The 6585-nt window shown below is 41.9% G+C and overlaps 1 pseudogene; it reads right to left on the bottom strand.

The window, feature by feature from the left end:
* Positions 1 to 4143: 4143 nt before the first annotated feature.
* LOC119878659 lies at positions 4144 to 6582 on the bottom strand (annotated as a pseudogene).
* Positions 6583 to 6585: the final 3 nt, after the last annotated feature.

The following is a 6585-nucleotide window of genomic DNA, read 5'->3' as shown; positions in this document are numbered from 1 at the left end:
GGGGCAGAGGGAGAGAATTCCAAGTAGACTCACTGCTGAGCATGAGTCCCGATGCAGGGCTTGATCCAGAGACCATGAGATCATGAGCTGAGCCAAATCCAAGAGTCAGGCACTTAACTGACGGCATCGCCCAGGAGCCCAATGGCTGCACCACCCAGGCGCCCCTCTTCCTTATGATTTTAATAACATTTTCTTTTCCCTAGCTCACTTCATTGTAAGATACATATTAATCTACTGGTTATATCATCGGTAAGGTTCCAATCAACAGTGGGCTACTAACTAACAGTCAAGTTTTGGCAGAATCAAAAATTATACGTGGATTTTCAGCTGTGCTGGGGGATGCTGTCGGGACCCCTAATCCCCACGTTGTGGGGAGGTCAGCTATATTCTAGTGAATTTGTAGTTCTTTACGGTATTACACTGTCCAATTTTGTCACTTCTACAAAAACCTGAAGCAGAGAATACAATGTTCATTGAAACCTGTTTCAGTAACTAAATTTGAGCTACTGTTGATGAAATTGAGTACTGTATATTTCCTGTTATGAGAGTATCTCATGCGCACGCATGCACACACACCATCCCTACAGAGCCTTGTGTGCCACTCGATGCCAGAGAAACTTCCCTGTTTTATCCACAAAGTTCACATTTCCAAAGCCAACCAACAGCACTGCACACATGGACTAGCGGTAATAGAAGTGAGGGATGTCTCGGTCCAGTTAGACCAGAGGAGTGGCAAACATTGTTGCCGCCAAAACCAACGGAAAACCCATTTACAAATATGACGGTCACAAATGACACTTCCCTACAAAACAAAAGTGGCACATCCTGCTGTCTTGTCCAAACTCTCTGTGGCCACAACCAATCGAGAGCTTCCAGCTTTCCTGCACTTGCTTGCTTCCCTTACGTTTGTCACCTCAGATACATGACTTTTCTTTTTTGCAGCTCAGGTTTTGATTTTTTGGTAACTTCTAAAACTTTCTAAGGTTTGGTTGTATTGATTTCTTCAAAGAATATTAAAACTTTCTAGCTAAGGATCTCCTACAAATGACTGTGTTGTCTTTACTTCAAATAATTAATAAACTTCCTTTGTACTTAAGAGTCATTAGGCACACACACACACACACACACAAGAGTCATTAGGCACCATGACAACCCACTGGTTAGTTCTCAACATTTTGCAATTCAGATCACTAGTCAGCTTTCTTCCTGGTCTTCAGACCTGCTTCAATACAACAGGGAAGTATAAAAACAACTTTCATCAGTGAAAAATCCCTAGGAGTTCAGGATTGTTGCACTCTAATGGATACATGGAAGCAAATGTGTATTTCTAGAAATCAATGAATTTATGACTATAAAATATACAGCACCTGTAAATTGAAGAGCTTCTTCCTCAAAAATATAGCCAATAAAAAAGACAGTGCATACATACAAAAAAGCCTTAAATAATAAGGGAGGAAAATAAGTAGAACATGTTAAAAAGCTGGCCAAATGAGAGAGGCATCCTGCCTCTCAGGATGGTTTCCTTATCTTTTACTGCATTTTATAAATGTCATAAAATAATGATGATTTTTTTTATTGGAGTTCAGTTTGCCAACATATAGCATAACACCCAGCACTCATCCCATCAAGTGTCCCCCTCAATGTTCGTCACCCAGTCACCCACACACCCCCACCCTACCTCCTTTTCTTCCACCCCTTGTTCATTTTCCAGAGTGAGGAGTCTGTCATGTTCTGTCTCCCTTTCTGATATTTCCCACTCATTTTTTCTCCTTTCCCCTTTATTCCTTTTCACTATTTTTATATGCCCCAAAAGAATGAGACATTATAATGTTTGCCCTTCTCCGATTGACTTACTTCACTGAGCGTAATACCCTCCAGTTCCAAATGATGACTATTTTACAGGAGAAAAAAACACTTTTTTCTTTAAATTAAGAGGTATCACACTGGGAGAATCCTTTCAATGACTGGGAAAAAAATACGGTCACACAATACAGTTTGCGAACAGCAGACATATACAATGCCTGTTGTCAACTTTCTCCATCATTAACCCCATGACAAAACTCTTTTAAAAGTACAAGGGGAGGCTACAGAAGGAGTTGCTTCCACCTGTATTCCTGTTTGCAGTTTCTTCCTCATGTTTGTCAAGACAGAAAGAAGCATTTTTTTTCTTTTCTTGCTTTTAAGTCTTTAGTTTAAAAAAAAAAGGCAAACCTATAGGATTTTCAATTTTTGGTGACAGTCATGGAAATCTGGAGACTCATGAGTTCTACGACTAGGGTTTCTGAACTGAAATTAAGAATTCAAGGATTACAGTTAAAGTCTCAGAGCAAAAGATATGAGGCTGAGTATTTTTCAACGAAAGCCCAAAGAGAAAAACAGAGGCTGATGACAGAGAAGAGCTGTGACATAAACCACAGATGATGTCGGAATTGTGATTTCTGTTAAATCTTGCCATGTATGCATGGATGTATGTACAGATACACACACATAGATCTCCGACAGTTCTTGTTCCTCAACGGTTATGCTCAAGGTTTGGTGGGGGGGGAACCATCATTCTTTGTCTTGGGATATTTTGCTTACTTTTTGCTATGAATGGACATAGAAAATTAAGTATAAAGATAATTTACAGATTTCAATTATAAAAGAAAATATCACCTTTTTAGTCCATAAAATCCAGACACCTACTGATAAAGCATCCTAGGAGAATCATCACTAGAAAAGTCCAATGGGACACACGGAAAAACTGCACGTTAACTACTTCCAAAGACAAAATTATTTTCACACTTTCTAGAGGTATTCAATATTTAATGTTGATGCCTGATGGAAAGGTCTTAAGTACTACAAACACTCAGACATTGTAGAAAAGGATGTAGTACTGCCACGTCTACCATCAATTCTATCTAAATAAGTGCTATTTTATGGTGTTAGTTATTACTGTATATAAAAGTATTGAAGACCAAGATTCTTTGGACATATTCTTACAGTTTCCCCAAATGTGTAAGATGGCAATAGGACTTTTTTGAGCATTTATTTTTTTCCCTCCTGATTCACTAGCACCTCTCAAAAATAAGCTCTAGAGAATCATGAAGTCCATTCAATAATTTCCTACTAAACACCCTAAATTACATATAAGACCACCATGATGATATAGATCTACTCAGATTGTCAAGGAATTATTTAACTTAGATTATGAGCAGCTACATTTACCAGTGCTTCCAGTCTGGGACCTCATTTCTAAGTGTGTGAGTTGGTTCTCCTGTTTCCATAATAACCAATTTAACAATCAGCTTGGCAGTCAACTACTTTAGAGGTAGTTTCATTAATGTTAGCCCTCTTCTCATTTATACATGAATCGACTGATACTGTGGGACTACTTATTTTTCTAATATACTTGTAAAAGGGCTCTGAATTCAAAGTAACAAACCTTCTGGAAGAATTAGCTCAGGCTCTTTTGTTTAAACTCAATCTTTTCCTTGTAGAACCTCAATGTATATTTTAGAATTTTCTTCCAATACTTTAGGACTCACTTAAAGTTCTAGTCCTAATATGACAATCTCCTTTTGTTGCTGCAAGGACCTAGAAATGCAACAAAGTTATGAGCTAGAAGTTTTTCAGTTTTTGAATGTCAGTAAAAACCAAAAAGAAAAGGAAACAATTAAGAAATTCAAGAAATTAAATTGGAATACAAAGTGGTCTTCATTTCACAGGACTCCCTCTATCGTTAATCCTCACGAGAATGAAGGAAGCTACTCCCTTACTGTATAATGAAAATTGTGATTTTTGTAATGCTTTTTCCAAATCAAAAAGCTCTCAAAACTAGTTCTTTCTCTCTCCTCTTTCCTGGTTTTGGGTAAAAGACTATTCTTAGTAGATGATCTGGTACATAATGAGCACTGCTGGTTGGCTGCACACACACGTACAACAACATGAACCCAACAAGTAGACAAACATCACTCTCCTTTCACGGCATTTGTCGTTTCTAATGGCTGAGTAATATTCCATTGTATCATAGACCACAGATTCTTGTTGTTGTTGTTGTTGTTTTCTCAACTTTATTGAGGTGGTGGGGGGAGTCAGGGAAGGAAGAGGTGTGGACTTGAAGGTTTTTGTTTTTTTAATGCAAATAATTTATTTTGTGTTTGATACCAGATGAGACGATAAGGGTGATGGTGCTCATGCCCATACGCCGGCTCCAGGTGAAGTGCTCTAGGCTTCGGGCTCACTCTGCTACCTAAGAAGGTCTTTCTCAGCTTTAGCTCTACACAATGCTTGTGACTCAGCGCCTTGCAGGTTTGGGCATTATGGAAACTTTCACAGACTTGCTGAAGGGGATGGTGCCCTCGATGCTGGTTTCCACCTGGGGTGACACTTCGCCACCGTCAATCCAGGGGGATTTGGGAATGCGGGAATTGGAGTTGTAGGCCAGCAGCAGCCTCACATCCACCTGGCATGGTTCTGTCCAGGCAGTATGGGAGGGGTACACCTGAGTGATAAGCCGGTGGCGCCCTGGGCCAGGATTCTGCAAGTCTGCCGGCTTAGGATGAATCATCTGAGCCTGGCCATCTGGATAGAAGACCTGGACCTTCACAGCACTCTGAGGGTCCTGGACATTTTCCAGGGTCGCATCGACATGCAGGGCCACAACCAATCCAGATGTAAACTGCAAGGGGTTGTCTGACTCACCTGCTGGCTCAATGATGCTGGCTGAAGTGTGTGGATCTGCTCTGGAAGGGGGAGGTGCAAGAAGGTACTCTGCCTCAGCATGGTCCATAGAATTTTGACCACTTCCACAGGTTTGGATGTCATGAGTCGGGGCATAAGGTCAAGAAGTTTGTCCACAAAGCTGTCCTTTAGGTGGGGCAAATCCGCAATAAAACACCTCTGAAAAAAGTCCACTTCCTGTAAAAAGTTTTGACACATCCCAAATAAGGGGTCAACTCCTCGAGTAGTCCGTGCTGTTACTATAAGTTGCAAGGCTTTGGCCTGCAGCCTCAGGTGATGTATAATCACCACCTGTTTATTCTCCACACCACTGTACATGAACTCCATTTGGTAGGTCTCTTCCATGATCTGTTTTGCTGCTGTGGAGGCCAAGTCACTCTGCTTCAAATATAAAGGGGCAGCCACATTCCAGAGCTTTTCTTGCAAGGCCTTGAGGAGAAGAAGCTGACACCAAAGATAGGTAGCCGAGAACTCCTAGCAGCGACTCCTGCTAGTTCAGACTGAAGTTCTCCACGTTTTTGAAGATCCTGGATGGTGAACTCCAGCAGCTTCTGGGTTCCCTGAGGGTTCCGGTGCTCTGAAGACTGTACACCCTTTCAGAGCTCTGCTGCAGGAACTGATGGGATGGGTCCTCATGGGGCGCAATACCGGGAGAAATGGCCGATGACACTAGTTTTCTACCTGGTAACCTTAAGGCAGGAACAAGATGAGAAAGACTGTCTCAGAGGTAGGCATAATGCCTGAAGGTATGATCTGAGAACAGTGCTGGCATTGTTGAACAGGTTTTAGCAGCATTAAAAATAAGAACCAAAACTGCAATGTAAGCTGGTTCATCCATGTCTGGTTCAGCTGTGTCAAAAAACGGATGGGTGCTCAGGAGCTCTGGCACCAAGGGAAGCACCAGGGTTGGATGCCGACTTCCCAGAAACTTCAAGCACTTCCATATAGAGTCCCTATCAGTAGGGTACTTGGTTAAATTTTTCAGCAGCTCCGCCAGTGCAAGATGAATCCCTTCTTTAGTCGAAACATTAGTACAGCATAAAAGTTCATGAAGAGCCTCTCGAATATCTCTGGATGAATCCTCTAACACAGCCAGGACAGTGTCAAGCTGATCCTCTCGGAGAGTGATATTATTAGAAATTTTTCTCATGCTGTGTATGGGCTGCAGATGTACTTCCTCAATTTCATCATTAAACATGTCAACCAGGAAATCAGGGCGGCACTTCTCCGCAAAAGAAGGTGAAGATTGGGCCAGCACGCAGAGAGCCTCCACAGCAGCAATGAGGACCTCATACATCTCATCTTCCAATCCCTGAACAAAGGCTCCACAAGCTCCTGACTCAATCAAGTTCACAGCTCCTGTATCTATTTCTTCTTTGGGAGCATCACCTCCTCACTTTCTGCCACTGGAAAACTCTCCTGACCTGTAAAGTTCCTTGGCATGTTCATGTGCAGTGCATTTTCTCCTGAGATCGGACATGAGCTTCTTGTCGAGTGTTTGCTCCAGGAAATGAGAACTGACTTGTTCCATTGAGCCCAACAGCTTTGCAGCCTGAACTCGAACCACCCAGGAGCCATCATTGACCATGGGGCAAATTTTTCCAAATGCATCACCAACTAAGCGAATTTCTTCATTAGGAGAAGGAATGGAGACAACGCTTTCAGGATAGAGCTGACTGACAACCCAGATAAGTTGGACTGCAGCACTGCGCCCTTGTTCATAGTCATCAGACAACAATTTACAGGCCTGATTATAAATTGCTTGGTGTAATTTCAGTCCTCTCTCATGAAGCTGCAACATGGCTTTTATAGCTGCTTTCTGACACGTGGGTCTTGGTCACTGAAGTAATCCCCTATCATCTT

This window comes from Canis lupus, unplaced genomic scaffold (genome assembly GCF_011100685.1).
Source record: "Canis lupus familiaris isolate Mischka breed German Shepherd unplaced genomic scaffold, alternate assembly UU_Cfam_GSD_1.0 chrUn_S1785H1982, whole genome shotgun sequence".
NCBI lineage: Eukaryota > Metazoa > Chordata > Mammalia > Carnivora > Canidae > Canis > Canis lupus.
Note: the sequence above shows the minus strand (reverse complement) of the source record. Positions and strands in the feature narration are given on the sequence as shown.